The following is an 18,432-nucleotide window of genomic DNA, read 5'->3' as shown; positions in this document are numbered from 1 at the left end:
TTGAAGGAAATTTGATGTCTGGTGTTATGACCACTTCACATCCTGTCAACTCCTGATTCTGTTCCAGGCTGCTTTGCCCTGCACTTGAGTGTAACTGTGAAGAGGTTACCAAATGCCCTTCTGCTCCTAACTCAATGACCTTTTGTAAGCCCTCCAACTCTTTAACCTCTGTGCACTTCTGTCCTCATTGACTCAGTTCCTCCTCAGGAAGTGCTCTCTTTCTTCCCTTTGTTTGACATAATGTCTCCTGGTTTCCTTCCTGAAGAGACTCACTCTCTTAACTCCTTCCTCCATTCACAAATGTCTGTTGTGTACTTCGTTCTCTTCTATTTGTCTTAATTCCATTCTTATCCCTAACTCAGCAACCACATTATTTTTTCCCTGAACTACTGTAGAAACTTCCATGTAGATAAAAATGAAGAAGCCTAGAAAAACATCAAACTTGAGCAAAAAATTAAGGCATTAAGTGTGCCTTCCAAGTGTGATGAGGAAACCTAGCTGGTTTTCACCCTCTCTTCCAAACACATAATGGGTAACAGAGGAAATCTGATAATATCCATAGCTAAGTCCAGCAGCTCACATTCAGGGCAAGGCTGAGGCAGATCTGCAACCTATAAAGCAGGGAAAGGTGCTTTTGGGGCCTCCGACTCATTCTGTTTAAGACTGAAACGAGAACCATAGTCTCTAGAGTTTTTCTCTAATTCTAAAATAGTATCATATTTAAAAAAAAAAAAAAAAAGTAGAGGGGGAAAATGTTGAAAGAAGCCAGAAGGAAATAATACCATTTTAAACGAAAAAATAACTGTTTTTGGTAAAAATAGTAACAATGTATTGGGTGGTTTTATAAGAGAAATAATTATGTAAGAGAAATAGAAACATATGGCAGCAGGCTTCCCTGGTGGTGCAGTGGTTGAGAGTCCGCCTGCCGATGCAGGGGACACAGGTTCTTGCCCCGGTCCGGGAAGATCCCACATGTCATGGAGTGGCTTGGCCCGTGAGCCATGGCCGCTGAGCCTGTGTGTGTCCGGAGCCTGTGCTCCGCAACGGGAGAGGCCACAACAGTGAGAGGCCCACATAATGCAAAAAAAAAAAAAAAAAAGAAACATATGACAGCAATATTACAAGGTATGGGAAGGAGTAATTAGGAATACTCTGTTATAAAATATAAAAACATGAAGCAGTATATGTTTTCTGAAGATGGATTCAAATTGTTAAAAAGTTAAATTTCAAACTCTAGAACAACCACTAAAATGTTTTTAAAAGAAGTACAATTGTTATGCTAAGGAATGAAGATAAAATTGAATCATATAAAATGCTCCGTTAAAACCAGAGAAGGCAGAAAATGAGAGGTGTGGAAGAAAAAAACAAAGAACAAATGGAAAACATGTGCAAACATGGTAGCTATTAACTCAGATATACTAATAACACTTTAACTATGAATTGTCTAAGTACACTAATTAAAAGACAGATTTTTCAGAGTGGGCAAAACAACAGGAACCAACTATGTGTTGTCCCTAAGAAATCTACTATAAATGTAAAGACTCAAACAGGTTAAACTAAAGGGAAGGAAAAAAAATATACATGCTAACTGACCCAAAGGAAGTTGAAATAGTTATATTAACCTTAGGCAAAACAGGCTTCAGAATAGGAAAATTTATCATGGATAATCAGTGGCATTATGTAATGATAAAGAGGACAAATTTCCAAGAGACATAATACTAAAAATGTAAGCACCCGACAACAGAGACAAAAAATGTAAAACAAAAAAAGTGGTAGAACATCAAGGACAAATAGAGAAAGCCATTATTGTAGTTGTAGACTTCAACATTTCTCTATATTAGTAATTGATCTATGAATCATGCGGAAACTAAAGATATGTTTGGCCTGAACAACAAAACTGATCAACTCAATCTAATTGATATTTATGGAATACAACCTCCATTAATGCAGAATGCACAATCTTTTCAAGTTTACACAAAACATTCACCAAGATAAGACAAAGTTTGTTCCATACAACATACCTTACATTTTTAAAAAGAGAAATCGTACAAAATATGTTCTAAGATCCACATGAAATTAAATTAGAAATCAATGACAGAAAGATAGCTGAAATAGCCCCAAATATTTGTAGATTAAACAATATATCTCCAAATAATACATGAGTGAAAGAAGTTTCAAAATAAATTTTAAAATAAAAAAATATATAAAAATTTTTGATGTGCAGCAAAACAGTGCATTGAGGGAAATTTATAGCATCTTGAAAAAAAAAAAGAAAAAAAAAACAGATCCATAAAGTTTCACTAGTCAATTATAGTAGAAGTTATTTAAAGAAGTATTGATACTAATTCTCCATAATCTTTTCCTGAAACTAGAAATAGATGCAACAATTTTTAGCTCATTATCATTACCTTAATAACAAACCAAGCTATATACATTACAGGAAAGGAAAACTACTGACCAAATATCTCAAGAACATAACTAATTGCATCTAAAAATATATACAGATAATTCTACATCACAACAAATTTGGACTTATTCCAGATATTCAAGGTTTACTCAGTATTTGAAAATCAATCAATGTAATCTATTACATCAACGGGCTAAAGAAGAAACATCATAGGATCATATCAACTGATCCAAAGAAAAGCCTTTGCCAAAACACAACATCCATTCATGATCTCATCAAACTAAAAATAAAGGGTAATATCTTAAACTTAACAAGGAACATCTATAAAAAATCTGTAGTCAACATCATGTTTACTGGTGAGAAACTGGACTATCTCTTCCTAATTTGGGGAATAAGGCAAGAATGTTCTTTCTTACCACATAGATGCAACATCTCACCAGAAGTCCTATCTAGTGCAGTAAGGCAAGAAAGAGAAAGTAAGGAAGCACAAAGAAATCCCAAGAAAACCCAAAATGGTGGGATATACAAATGGACATAGTAGCCCCAATTGTCAAAGCTAGAATGACTCGAGCAACCATGTAAATAGTTTGTATTATAATCCAGAGTATAAAATAAATATCCATGAATTAATACTAACATAAATAAATCATTAAATAAGTAAAAAAAAATGGGAAAGAAGGGACAAATCTCCTGTGTAGAAGAACCACAGCTAATTTATACAGCTACTTCACCATCAAGGAGTTGGAACCCCTATTCCTTACATGTGGACTGTGCATAGTGACTTCATTCCAAAGAGTGCAGTATGGAAAGGGGGGAAAACAGAGTAACTTTACAGTGGAGGAAGCTGATAAACCTCACTCAGCCATGTCATCAATATTAATTAACAGTGATAACCGTGTTGATAGAGTGTACCTTTGATATTCCATGATAAAAAAGGTACTTTATCTATGTGGTCTTCCTCCCCAAACCCCATTATTCGAGTCTAACCATGAGAAAAAACATCAGACAAATTCCAAGAAGGACATTCTACAGAATATCGGACAAGTGTTCCCCAAAGCTATCAAGATCATCCAAAACAAGGGAGGTCTGAGAAACTGAACAACCAAGGAGAGCCTAAGTAGATATGACAACTAAATGTAATGTGGTGTCCTGGATGAGCTCCTGGGACAGAAGAAGTACAATGATGAAAGCACAAGAAGTCTGGTAAAATATGGACTTCAGTTAATAATAATGTATCAATATTGGGTCATTCGTTGCATCAAATGTAACATACAGATGCAGGATGTTAACACCAGGGGGTATTAACTGGTGCTGGGTTTGTGGGGCCCCTATATGCTTTTTGCAAATTTTCTATAAATCTAATGTTGTGGCCCTTCAGAGCACTGGGGAAAAAGTGGTCATTAATAAATGATGTTGTATCAATTTTATTTCCTTACATTTAACAATGACAGCAAAAATCATCTTGGCCTTTACTTCACACTATACACAAAAATATATTCCAGTGGGATGGAAAATCGAAACATAAAAATTAAAACAGTATAGTTTTCTTTTCTTTTTTTGCGGTACGCAGGCCTCTCACTGTTGTGGCATATCCCATTGCGGAGCATAGGCTCCGGACGCGTAGGCTCAGCAGCCACGGCTCACAGGCCTAGCTGCGCCACGGCATGTGGGATCTTCCTGGACTGGGGCACAAACCTGTGTCCCCTGAATTGGCAGGTGGACTCTCAACTACTGCGCCACTAGGGAAGCCCCTCACAGTATAGTTTTTTTAAAGGATATTATAAAAGACTATCTTCTTGACTATAAGATGGGCAAAGATTTTCTTACACAGAATGCAAAAGCACTAATCCTTAAAAAGTTTTGATTTTGACTACATTAAGAAATTTTGCTTATCAAACTTCACCGTAAAAAGCATGAAAGAACACATCACAGAGTGGGAGAAGATATTTGCACTCCACATAATGGACAAATGACTTACATCTAGAATACGTAAACAGCTCCTACAATCAATAAGAAAAATTCAGACAATCCAATAGAAAAATGGGCAAAAGGCTAGAACAGTCATTTCATAAAATAGAACATCAAAATGGACAATAAGGAGATAAAAAAGTATTCAACCTCTTTAGTCAACAGGGAAATGCACATTGAAACCACCATGAGATACAACAAACACACAACAAAATGGCTAATATTAGTGACAATAATTGTCAGAGACTGACAATACCAACTGTTAGCAAAGAATGTGGGCCAACTAGCAGTTTCACACCTTGTTGGGAGTGTAAATTGGTGCAAAGTCTTTGGAACTCTGAAAATATTTAGTACAACTGAACATACACATATGAAATGATCCAGCATTTTTACCTCTGTTACCTACCCAACAGAATTGGCATTTTGTGTGTGTGTACAGAGCATTGCTCATAAGAGCCCCAGTTGGAAACAACTTAAATGTCCAGAGCAATAGAAGAAATGAATTGTCCTATATCTGTAAGCTTTAGGGATGACATACAGCTACATATGACATGATTTAATCTCACAAACTATATTGAAAAATAAACGCCAGACACACAAAAATATACATACTGTACATTTCATTTACATAAACTTTAAAAACAGGCAAAACTAATTTACAGTGTTAGAAGTCAGAATGGTGGCTGCCTTTGGGGAGGACTGATCAGCAGTGATGGGAGGGGGCTCATGGGGATTCTGGGGTGCTGGTAACACTCTAGTTCCTTATCTGGTGATGATAGAGATCATATCAGAGTTGATTCTGAGGTTTTATTGAGCAAGACACTTCTGATGTGTGCAGTTTTCTTCATGTATTAAACTCCATTTAAAATTTCATTTAAAATAACATTAAGAAAAAACCTTCCAGTGTTTCTCATCATACATGAAACTAATATTCACACTCAAGACAACAGCTTCACAAGCCCTGATTCTTCTGCTCACCATTTGCCTGCCTTATGTTTGCCAATTCATTTCTGAACATCCTAACTAAGAAGCCTCCTTTCCCCTTCCATCCCCATCCCTTGACTCTCAAAACGCTCATCCTGATTCACTTGTCAGTACAGTACTTAGCACTGGATGAAAATACATTGCATCCTCATTTATTCATGGTCCCTCTTCCTCTGCCTGATGCAGGTTACAGGAGAACAGTGGCTACACCCATCCTTTCCTTGCAATTCATTGAAAGAACTAAATGGATGAAAATGATAGGAACACAGAGGAGAGAAAATCCATTCCAGCCAGAGCTGATGGAGACAAACTCCCACGTGCAGAGACAAGTGAGCCAGGCCTTCAGGGATAAGTGAGATTTCATCGGTTGGGAAGTCAAAGAAGGAGCATACCAGGTGAGAGTTCCACGTGGACAGGATGGTGCCTGTGTGGGACTGGTGTCTGCATAGCCACGTGCTAAGGAGGGGTGAGCATGGGGGTCTGAGCCGGCACATCCTTGCTCAGAGAGGAAACTTTAACAGACGTCCTCAAAGGACACAGTAATGACAATCATTACACATCTTATAGGGAATTTGTCAAAATGGGATTCCAAAATTCTGACTTTAAAATGCTCAGGAAGGAAAATCTAAAGTCTCTACAGGAAACCCAAGAACACTTGAACGAGACTGTGAAAATCCTCCTCATTTCACCCATTTATGATAAAGTGGGGAAGAGGGCTCACGGCCACCACAGGCTCCTCTCCAGCCCTAGGGACCCAGGGAGCTTATTTCATTTTCTGTACCTGTAAGCACGCTGCCACTTCTATAGCGTCTTGATGTTTATGAGAAGATAGCTGTAGGCATTTATAAATAAGCTTGACTCTAAAAAGCTACGTAGTTTAGAAAGTAGTCTATTTTTTTCTTATGTTAGAAAGGAATGCTGGTGCTATTTAATGGTTGGGTGCCCTAGCAAAGCAAAGTCATAAAAATATTACCAATTATCCTCACTTCAGGGGGCATGAGGAAGTCTGAAGACTTTTAAAGTCCATGACTCCAGTATGCCAAGTGTGAGTAACACATTAAAAGCTATTTTTAAGTGAAGGACAAAAGGTAAACCAATGTATCTGGAGTCTTATAATCCTAGGTAAATGGCAATTATGACTATAAGCAATCAGAAATTTGAAACAAGCCTTTTTACTTTCAGCACATAAACATTCTATATGAATTACTTATTTTGATAATATAATCCTAATTTCTCTTTTATGAATAAAAAGTAATTCATAATTCTGATAAAGTAACACCATATAATCATGATTTCTTCCGAAGGCTGTTAAGAAAAAATATAGATACTGTTTTACTGATTTTATTCCACAGCTCTGTGTGTATTACCTTAAATATTGCAGGAAGCTGGCCATTTAAGCATCACTCTATATGTTTTTCTCTTTATCATTTCTTTGCCAGACTGTATTACAGCATACTATTTAGTTACTGTCACAAAACTTCCTGAAAAAACAAACAAACAAACAAAAACACTCTTACCACGCAAGCTACAGAAGGACAGGTCATGGAAGGTGTTACTTTTGGTGGCTTCTCAGGCTGCAGTTTGATCATCAGAATTCATAAATAGAAACCAGAAGTTAGGTAGTCATGAAAAATTAAGTCGAGACCTCTGCTAACTTCTGTCTGCTGTATTCTTAGTCAGATAATTGTAAAATAAAACGATAGTTTTTCCCTCAAGTTGAGTAAAGGTTATAAACTTAACCAAGGAATAAGGAACTGGTCTTCTAAGGTTTTATACAAAGGAAGCAATGATCCGTAAGCATCATTTATTTACTTAATCTGATACATCTGCACTCTGCAGACATCACTGGGTATGAAATATAAATGTATATATGCACACATACACATGTGCACGACTGCATGTCCCTTAGAACAATGAAGCGTCCACTCATAAGCCCAAGTGTCGTAATTAATCTCCTTTAGGGCATGCCTAGGAATGGTTATGTGAGCAGGAAAGTAGGCTGAGGGCTCCCATGGCCTCTTGCAGTGGGACGGAGGCTGAATCCAGAGCACAGAGGAGAGCTGAGCTGTTAAAGGGAAGCCCTGTGCCGGCTCCACCCAAGACAGAGGGTGTGTCTGCCCAGAGCATCGTCCACAGATTGGACAAATGCTAGTCACAGAGTCTTACACAGGAAATGCCCCAGGAGGACCTGTGGAGCTGACTTGTGGGAAAAGATTGGAAGAAATTCAAGGAGAGAAGACCATGGAGCCGGAAGAGAGGCAGAAAAAAAAAATAGAAAAAAAATTCTAAAATTAGAAAATGTTCCCACTTTTTATTTGAAGAAAACATGGCTTACCATGTGTCAGGGCAGTGCTAAGTGCTGCATATAGAGAAATGGTAGAAAAATAAAACAAGGACCTATGGCATTTAGGACACAGCAAGTGTAAGACTTTGTCCGGGGAGACGTCTACCAGGTCACTTGCTAAAGCTGTGTAAAACAAGAAACCGGTTTCTTCGTTTATAGTACAACATAGCTCACAGACATGGTCACTGTTTTAGCAGTAACTTTGCTCACCAGCTACTGGATTTCCTAGGATACATCTCATTTTTTTAAAAAAATGTATTTTTGTAAAAATTAACTCATCAATTTCAGTCACCAAAGGAATTTGCCACTTCTACTTACAAAGGGAAGCATGCCTTTAAGCTAAGTGATTTATGTGCACGCTCTAAACTGATTTTTGAAACAATCCTTTTCTAGACTCGGAGCCAGTTACCTTGCCTCCCAGAGTATTAGTTAGTGGGACAGCTAGATAAACTGAGAAGTCCCAAATATGCAGCACTGTGCCACCTTACAGAATGACGACCAATATTTAGTGACATGGGAAAGGACTTAAGGAAAAAATCTGAATATAAGATTATAGAAAATAATAAAACATAAGCTAAATTATATAACAATTTATAAATTGTAAAAATCCTAGAAGAAACTACTCAAAATACTAACAGTAACTTGTTAGCTTTAATATGTTGAGAGCATAGGTTTTGTTTTATTTTCCAAAGTTTATGCACAAGAGGATATGATTTGTATTATAAAACTTTACACATGCAATGTGCATGCATAGACACACATAAACACATTCACATGCAAAGACTGCTTGTCACTGTTGTTTGGGTTTTAACCTTTTATTAGACATTATTTCACATTTACTGAAGTTTCAAGGATAGGACAAGGAACTCTAAAACACCCTTCTTGTATAGGTACATACAAAGAGACATATACACACATATGCCTACTCACATAAATACATCACACATGTGTGTATGTCTCTGCATGTATATTACTTTTCTGAATCATTTGAGAATAATTTTAACCCATTGTGATCCCAGTACTGCAGTATGTATTTTCTAATAAGGATATCCTCATTCATAACCATAAAACAGTTACTATAAAACCCAGGCATTGAATATTGAAACAATAAATATTTTCTAATCTTCAGTCCATTTTTAAATTTTCTTGATTATCCCAGGGATGTCCTTTTTAAAATATTTTTTATAGTGTATTTTTTATATTATACTTTTTCCTGGTCTAGTATCCAGTGATTGTTCCTCTTTGTATCTTCTTTAATCTGGAGCAGCAACTCACAAAGGCAGCTCTTAAGTAAACACAGCAGCACATGTGGGTTTGTATAAGTTTGTCCTCTTCCAAGTAATTACCCTAAGAAATTATAACCTTATACCAATTATGTTGCCTTTCATTTAAAAGTTTCTAGGATTTTTCTCAGAAAATCTCTGTTGCAGTCATCTTATTAACTATACCACAGGTCCCCAACCCCCAGGCCATAGGCCTGTTAGGAACCGGACTGCACAGCAGGAGGTGAGCGGCAGGTGAGTGAGCTAAGCTTTACCTGCCACTCCCCATCCCTCCCCATCTCTCCCAAACACTCCCCATTGCTCCCCATCTCTCCCCATCGCTCCCCATCTCTCCCCATCTCTCCCCATCGCTCCCCATCGCTCCCCATTGCTTCCTATCTCTCCCCATCTCTCCCAATTGCTCCCCATCACTGCCCATCATTCCCCATCTCTCCCCATCGCTCCCCATCTATCCCCATGCCTCCCCATCGCTCCCCATCTATCCCCATGCCTCCCCATCGCTCCCCATCTCTCCCCATCTCTCCCCATCGCTCCCCATCTCTCCCCATCTCTCCCCATCTCTCCCAATTGCTCCCCATCACTGCCCATCGTTCCCCATCTCTCCCCATCGCTCCCCATCTATCCCCATGCCTCCCCATCGCTCCCCATCTATCCCCATGCCTCCCCATCGCTCCCCATCTCTCCCCATCTCTACCCATTGCTCCCCATCGCTCCCCATCTCTCCCCATCATGCTCCCTGTCAGTCCCTTTACCACCTGAAACACTCCCCCACCTCATCCGTGGAAAAATTGTCTTCCATGAAAACTGTCCCTGGTGCCAAAAAGGGTGGGAACTGCTGAACTACACGACACGACTAGGTATCATTGCCTTCAAAACTCAAGTCCATTTCCTTCAGCTGTAATCACTCATCTTTTTGGCAGTCTTTGCTCAATGTCTTTTGCTGTTTCCAGAAATCATACCCATGCTTAACAACAAAAATAATTTGAAGATGTGATCTCCTTCAGACACAGAAATCATTCATTCTGATTTGAATCCCTGAAGCGGCAAATATTATCCTGCAAAATCAGAAGAGACAGAAAATGCTAGGAAACAATTCCCAAGGTGAAGGCTTTCAAATCTGTACTGTAATCTATGCAACTATATTTTCACCAGAATCTATGAATTTCTATAGAACAGACTGTGAGAGGATTAGCACCCAAACTATGAGACTTTAAGATGGTAAAAAAGAAAACTCCAAGAAAACAGTTCTTGTAATTCTAAATAATATTCAGGCAGGCTGATAACTTTAATTTTGCTAATACTTCCCCCAAATTTATAAATTACTCTTCCTCTTCTTTTTTAATTTTTAGAGACTATTTTCCTGTCTTTGTTCTTCTTTTGCTTTATCTTCTTATTCATTGTTAATTAATTTTCTCTTTCATGAAATGTAGGATGCTTTGTGAATTAAAATATTTGGGAATAAAATTTCATATAAATAAATGATTAAGTTAATCACAATGAAAGAGAGAACTTTTCTGGCAGCTTGTTCAATGAATGAATTTGACATTAATTTAATTTCCACATCTGTAATGTTTATTCTTGGCCTGTTGTAGGCATTCTTCCGGGGAAATCTTCTGGAATACTCTATCTAGAAGCTGTCGTATCATAGCTTGGCTTTGTTAAATATCTAGACACATCTACAGCCCGTTGTACAAATAAATTATATGATGTTGGAGCAACTTCCTTCTGTAATTTTACCAGGAAATACTTACTCTTATATTCTTCATACTCTCTGTAGGTTAGAAATCTACTAATTTTCCAGACACAGGAAAAATAATTTAAACCATATGTTCAACAAATGTTTTCCGGACTCATAATCCTTGACTTGAGACTGAGATTTATTGTTACTGAAAACTGTCCAGGGGCTATGACAGGTGATGCCAAAATGCTTGAAAAATATGACGGGTGCATGGAAGCTGAGCGAGTCCAAGAAGGTAGAGAAACACAAATGTTGGGCAAGCAGAGCTGTAGATAATCCCCCTCAGTCAGGTTAATGGTTCTGGAAGTCACTGCAAAACAACAACAGGCTTTGGCTTGTCTCGACTAAATTCACTTCTATTCCTGGCTCTGGCCATTCATGATCTGTTATTTTTTTCAGTGATTAGTTACTCCATCCTTTCTAGATTCAATCAATCTAGCATTTCTGTTGTTTCTTCTTTTTTGTACTTATCCATTATTCTCATCAGAGTCTGGCCAATAGAGAGCAATGCTTACGCTGTCCTGGAAGGAAGAACGTGGACCCTCTGCTCCCCTGCCCCCCCTTCTCTATTGCTGTGGATATATCTGGTACATGTCAGGTGCTTCTTTGAGATCTGTGATTATACATTTCAAGCAAGAACAATTGAAATGGCTGTGAGAGTTTTCTCCAGCAATGTTTAGCTTCTTGGTATAAGAGGATAATTAGGAGGCTTTGCATTGGCAGGAAAATATATAATCAAAGGAATGTGTAAGGAAGTTTAAGATGTTTTTAAGGGAGTGGTTTATGTTCAAACCACGAGGTCTAAGAGGGGCCAGAAAGAATGTACAAAGGTAAGGGTAATAAGAAAGCGAGGGATGAATGCATTGGGGATTGAGGAATAATCGGAAGGTTACCCCAGCTGGAAGAATGAATTGAAAAATGACGGGTTTAAAAATGCAGATTTCTCAAAATGAACATTTCAGAAATGGCCCAGCTGCTGGTAACTGCAAGTCTGCTGTCTGACCTGAGACTGAGCTGCTGAGGTGGAACTGGGAAGGACCAGGGAGCAGAGAATATGGAGACAGAGAAGCCTAGCGTTGGGAGATCACGTGTCACATTGAAGCACTGCGTGAATATGTTTTAGGTTATGCCCTGCATGGCTATACAGTTGTCCATGGAACAAAGACACCAGCCTGCTCCCCAACTATTGCAAATGGTGGGTCTTCTGTCCAGAGGAGGAGCTAGCTTCCTCAACCATCTGAGCACAGAGGTACAATTTTCTAATTTACACAAAGGTGATTTATAAGTTGTTTGTTTATTTAATCTTGTTTAAGTTTTATAAGTGTGACCTCACACAAGTGTTCAGGAGGACATTACATATGAAACTGGGAGATCGTCTAAATTAAAGCATGACCTTCCACTCTTCTAGAGCTGTTGAACACCTTGCCTTAGACAATAAAACACATATTTGCAATATTGGATATAGCCCATCATATTTAAATACACCTTACTATTTTTATAGACTTTTAGAGCAGTTTTAGGTTCACAGCGAAAGGGACCAGAAAATACAAACTGTTCCCATATATGCACACACCCTCACCCACTATCAACATCCTACAAGAGTGTAACGTTTGTCATAAATGATGAGCTGATATTGATAAGTCATTACTAACTAAAGTTCATGGCTTACATTAGGGCTCAGTCTGGGTGTTGGGTTTGGGCGAATGTGCAATGACACACATCCACCACCACAACATCATAGAGATGTTTCACTGCCTTGAAGATCCTCTGTGTTCTGCCAATTCACTCCCCCCTCAGCTAGTTGTATCTTGATATAAAATAAGGCAAACAGCAAACGTTTATAGAAAGAATCAAGAAAATTTCCTACATTTCAAGAGCACAGTCCTCTCACCATATCACATTGTTCCTTTTGTGGGACAGGACACGTGTTCCCAGCTCCCCTTCCAAGAGGGACCATCTGGCTCTCAGCTCCTTCAGGGTTTTCCTCAGCTGCCCAGAGCTGCCTTGTCCAAGGCACAGGTTCACAGGGCCACCCACATCCAGGCTCTGGTTGCAGAGGGGTATAGATGGCCAAATCACTTAGGCACAACTGTGACAAGTGATGTCTGCTACAGAACTCCCAGTAGGCATGGCAAAGCCTTATGTTGCTTGTATGGATTTTCAACTTCTCTCTCTGTCTGATCCTGCTTCCCCTACTCCCTGCCAGAGGTTCACCTACAATAAATATCCTAAATGCCACACTCAGTCTCCACAGCTGCTGGAGAGAATCCAGCTGGTGGAACATATTGGGCTGGGAAGATTATCTCCCACTTCTCATATTTTATAAATGAAGAAGCTAGGTGTCAGAAAACTTCAGTTAAAGATCAAGATTATGTGGTCAGCAAGTGGTAGAAGCATTAGTGGAAGCAGGAATCTGTGCGTCTTAAAATATCTTTAAAGGAAGCCTCTCCTGGAGACCTCAGAGCTGAACAGCAAAGCCAACATGATGATATATCTTCCAGCTCTCGTGTCTTCCTTAGGAATTAATAGATATTGAGGACTTCGCAGTGTCTGGAAGAAAAAAGAAAAGCAACCATGAAAGAGGTTGAAGACTTTGCATACTGTGACCCTGAGCCCCCAAAACCAAAAAGCTGATCTGAGCTTACCACTGTGGTGTAACCCATAGTGTGTGCATTCTTGACTTTCTGAAACATTCTATGAGAAAAAAACAAAAAAGCAAAAACAAAAACATAGATCGGAATTGCTGCTATTTCTAAGACTGGTAACTCATCCAAAGAGAGGTTGTTTTCTAGGTTAAAAATATTGTGCCACCAAGGCCTTGGAACACAGTGGTGTAGAGCTGGTGCTCTTGCTGCACTAGAGCGTACATTCAGTTACAAAGTTAAATCAGCCACCTAAGGAACCCATTCTGGTGTCCTTACCAGAGATGACCATGTAGTGCACAGAAGCTGAGCAGACCATGCTGAGTTCTAGGGACACTTTATGACCCAGGTGATTCCTGCTTTCTCCTGCTCTGGTGATAATGGCTAAAAGTCTACTCCTGAGGACTAGGATATATCAATTCCACAAAGCATCATGAAATCCAGATTGTCTCACTTGAAATGTGTAATGCAAATCTACAAAGAGTCGTTGTCATATAATAATGGTAAGTATATAAAATCAAGTCTCATACACACACAGCACTTTATAGTTTGCAAAGTAGTTGCAATGATAATATGCTAAGCCTGGCTGAGAGCAAGACCTCGTAAAAACAGCCTACACGGGACAGGCCAAATAGATAGGCATACGGACAAGGTAGATGATTTATTTGGCACAAAGAAGGTATGTTACCTGAAAATCCAAATTCCAGCATTACCAGACTTTGAAAGCTTATTTTCAATATTCTGGTAAATCCTACTGAAGTGCAAATACCTTGGAATGACTGAACACCTTAGGTCATTATATTAGCACATATAGATAGCCTATCACTGCTGAATATGATGGAGTCACACACACACACCTACACACACAACACACACACACACACACACACACACTTGCTAAATCACAAAGAAGTTGTCCTAGATTAGGAAAAAGTCCAACATTAATTTAACAGTGCTGTCAAAAATCTAGATCAGGAATACTTGATATCAAGAACTTGGCAGCTAGATCAGGAACGTGACCAGATAAAACTTGGTACTCAAGATGCAAAAGCACGCAAGAGGGTTAGGACAGTAGAACAAGGAAGGTGACCCAAGACGTAGATATAAACACCATTAAGGAATGGCATATAGGAATGTTTTTGTTTTCTCAGACATTGCAACAATGTTGGCAAATCTATAAATAACGTTTAAGAAAAATTATAAAAAGTATTTTCATGGGGTCATTTCACCTACTGAATACCCAGGTGACCCTAACAACATGATAGCAACATGATTACAAGTGTGATTTTAGTCATCTTTTATTTAGTTCCCCTCTTGAAATAGTAACACAGCAAAGGTGAAAATAATTCTAGCCCATGATTCAACTGACAAGAGCTGAATGTTTTTTTTGTAGTAAAAGATATTTCTTATTTCTAAGTCTAACAAAATGTAAAAGAAAAAGAGCCTAACATTTTTACATGTGTAAACACTTCAGTTGTGGTGTTCTCTCAATGTCTAAAATGGTGATAAGCATCATAATGATGGCAATGATGATAATAAAAGATGAGACATGCCCTCTGGTGATGCTTTTTCAGGTTCCAGCTTGTAACGGGCCCTCCCCTTGCGGGGGATGTGTTATCTGAGGGATCTGTAGTGACATGCTTCACAATAGATGAACATCTAGGCTCCTCTCATGACAACAGCCTTCTAAACTCTTTTTCATAACATATGCTTTTACATTTATCACATTATTCTTATGGGCATACTCTGTTGGAATGATGGAAAGGTGAAAGACACTTGATCCAAGGTTTCAAAGCATGCTTTTCTTTGGAGGTTGGCAATTTTCAAAACATTGTGTCTGCAGGAATTAAGGTTTCATATGTACAGAAGAAACTTCTATGGAATCCAGAGCTAGACAGGGGCAGTTCAGAGCCCTGGAGGGAAGTGCTCTGTGTCTACAAGAATTGACGGCTTTATTTTAACTTTTGATTCAGAACCAGAGAAACAGTGGATGTTGATTCATACACTGACCCCTGGGCCCGTGCTTACAGTGATGGCCATGGTGGGTGCAGTTGAGACTCTGTAGTCGAGAGCCCCCTGTAGTCACCTGTTGTCCCCAGGCACTATGATTTCAAAGAGCACGACCGACAGTGCTTGTGGCCTGGCTCTTACCTTTTAGAGGTGGGTGAGATGATTGAAGTGAAGCTGCATTCAGGAAGCTCTACAGAAGCAGAAGCAGGTTAAGGAAGGTTAGAGGAATTTTTTCCTCCTCAGAAGGAGTGATTTGCTCATCCACGCAGAAGCTAAGTAGAGTTTCAGCCACACCTACTCACATGTATAAGACATGGTGCACAGGTGATAAATGTACCCTGGTGCCATGGTGATAGAAAGGGAGAACTTTTTTTCTGGGGCTCCCAAGTTATTGATGGCCATATTTAGAGAAAACTCCCTCCTAACTCTTCCTGGCTCTCTTCATAGGAGGAAAAAAAATCACTGGAATAAGGAAATTTTGAAAGTGAGAAAGTGAAATTAAAAATAAATTAAAAAGAAAAATAAATCTTGGCATTGGTATAGAAGAGGATGAAAAATGTTATGCCTTAACATTTCTTTTTTATTAAAAGTAAAAGAGGTGCTCTGTATTAAGATGAAAAAGAAAAACTTTAGCAGTGATACAAATATTAAGAAGTGATAGAAGTATTGGTAAATTCAGTATAAGAGTGCTCATTTTGTGGGCTTCTTCCTTCCACTAAGCTTGAGTAAGCCCACTGGTCAGTAAGACTTGACTAATCCTTCCAGGGGGTGATTTCTCTTCAGTTAACGTGTGAGGTCAGTTCTACACTGTTTCCTTAGGAAATGTAAGGTTGACTAGCCTCTGATAAATCCAGATTTCAGGAATAGTATGGTCAAATTTCTCCGGATTAGGAGACTCCTGTAAAACTTTAGACTAGCTGGACTCTCTTCTTAGTGTCAGTTGTTTAAAAACTTCATTTTCAGTGGACATTGCTTTATCATTGTTTCATTTTAGGCTGACAGGGGAAGTTAAGGAAAGATCCAGGGTGAAATAGCACCCAATGCTTTTGTATTTTCATGCTCTACTAATACTTACGGAATAAGAAAATTTTAAGCATATAATATGCCTTGGAGATAACTCAGCTCCACAGAGCTTCTCATACAGTTTTAGAAACTGAGGCTCAAAAAATTAAGGGGCATGTGTCCCCAAGAACATGTAGGGAGGAGCAGAATCTCATCTGGAATCTCTGGCAACAGATGGTTACTGTGATGGGGACCTCCCAACATAAAGACCTTGTATGTGATCCTTGCACTGTCACATAATCCACTCACAGTGAAAAGAAGGTATGAAGCATTCTCTAAACAAATTAGCTAACAGTATTCGTGTTTAATATAAATTTGATACCCATTTTAATTCTAATAAGTTCATGTATTAATGAGTGAATGAATGAATGAAAACTTCCTTAATGAAAATACCAGTTTAAGGTCCTAAATATATTTAAAAATAAGTTTAAGAAAACTTAACTCTAGCAAACCACAGGAAGCATATTTTTATTAGAAGGGGTTAGGAATTTAATCATATAATTTCTTGCCAAAGTCTACGTATTACCTAATGAAATAACACTAACATAAGAGTAGTTGATTTGAATAAAAGAAAATGGTGAGAAGAACAGGTGTATTTCCAATATTGTACCAGATCTGGCAATACTGAAATATCCAAAATAATGAAAATATCCAAAAATATATGAAAAAATGATATATCCCCAAAGGACAAATACGTGAAAGTGTAAAACAAGAAATGAAAATAATAATACATGAAGCGAAAACTTTCAACATTATGGGTCATTTAAAATATTATTTTAGAAATGTATCACATAAGTTGATTTGTGATCATTATTATTAATTAGGCAATAGGCTAATGAGTACATAAAATATGGTACATTTATTCTCACCTTCCTACCCAACCCAATATACTCATTTTTTTTTTCCTAAAGCCAGAACTTGTTTGGAATACATAATATATTTACTTAGTAACGCAAAACCTTCAAGTTTTCACTTTTAGACACTATTTCCACTTAAAAAAAGATAAAGACCTAAAGTCTTGTAAATGGGTTAATAATAATGTATTTCTAGGTCTCCATGTTAGGTCATGGAGCAAATCTGGGGGGGAAGTTTATTCAACAGGTGTAATGCACATCATTTCCACAGGGAGTGTTCTGGTCTTCTCTTTCCTAAGGCACTTTCCTGGCTCAAACATGATATGCTAACATTTGCATTAACAGAGATGACAAAATATTTCAAATATGTGGATTTTTTTTTATCACTTATCTCCATATGAACAAATTGACATATTCTGGACATGACATGGTGCCCATTATTCTCAAAGCTAATTGTTACTATTAAAAATTATTTAGGGCTTCCCTGGTGGCACAGTGGTTGAGAATCTGCCTGCCAATGCGGGGGACACGGGTTCGAGCCCTGGTCTGGGAGGATCCCACATGCCATGGAGCAACTGGGCCCGTGAGCCATAACTACTGAGCCTGAAATCTGGAGCCTGTGCTCCTCAACAAGAGAGGCCACGACAGTGAGAGGCCGCACCAAAAAAAAAAATTATTTAAAAAGTTAATTTTTACTATTAAAAATTAACTAGCCCACATTGATTTTTAGAACAAATCAGCTGTCTCTCGTGAATGGGATGTGTCTTTCCCCTCATTATGGTTACTTTTAAGGTTTGCTCATTACTTTTGGTTCTCAGCAGTTTGAGCCTTATGTGCCAGGATGGGGTTGTCCGTGCATTTGTTCTGCTTTAGCTGTGCTGAGCTTCCTGGATCTCTGAATCAAGACCTTTCATCAGAGAATACATAAAATTGTCATGATTTAGAGATGGCATAGCTGTATATTCAGAAAATTAAAATGCCTTGGAGGACCTTCAAGATGGCGGAGGAGTAAGACGTGGAAATCACCATCCTCCCAAACAAATACATCAGAAACACATCTACACGTGGAACAGCTCCTACAGAACACCTACTGAATGCTGGCAGAAGACCTCAGACTTCCCAAAAGGCAAGAAACTCCCC

Source organism: Orcinus orca, chromosome 13, assembly GCF_937001465.1.
Source record: "Orcinus orca chromosome 13, mOrcOrc1.1, whole genome shotgun sequence".
Classification (NCBI taxonomy): domain Eukaryota; kingdom Metazoa; phylum Chordata; class Mammalia; order Artiodactyla; family Delphinidae; genus Orcinus; species Orcinus orca.
This window is presented reverse-complemented; position numbering follows the sequence as displayed.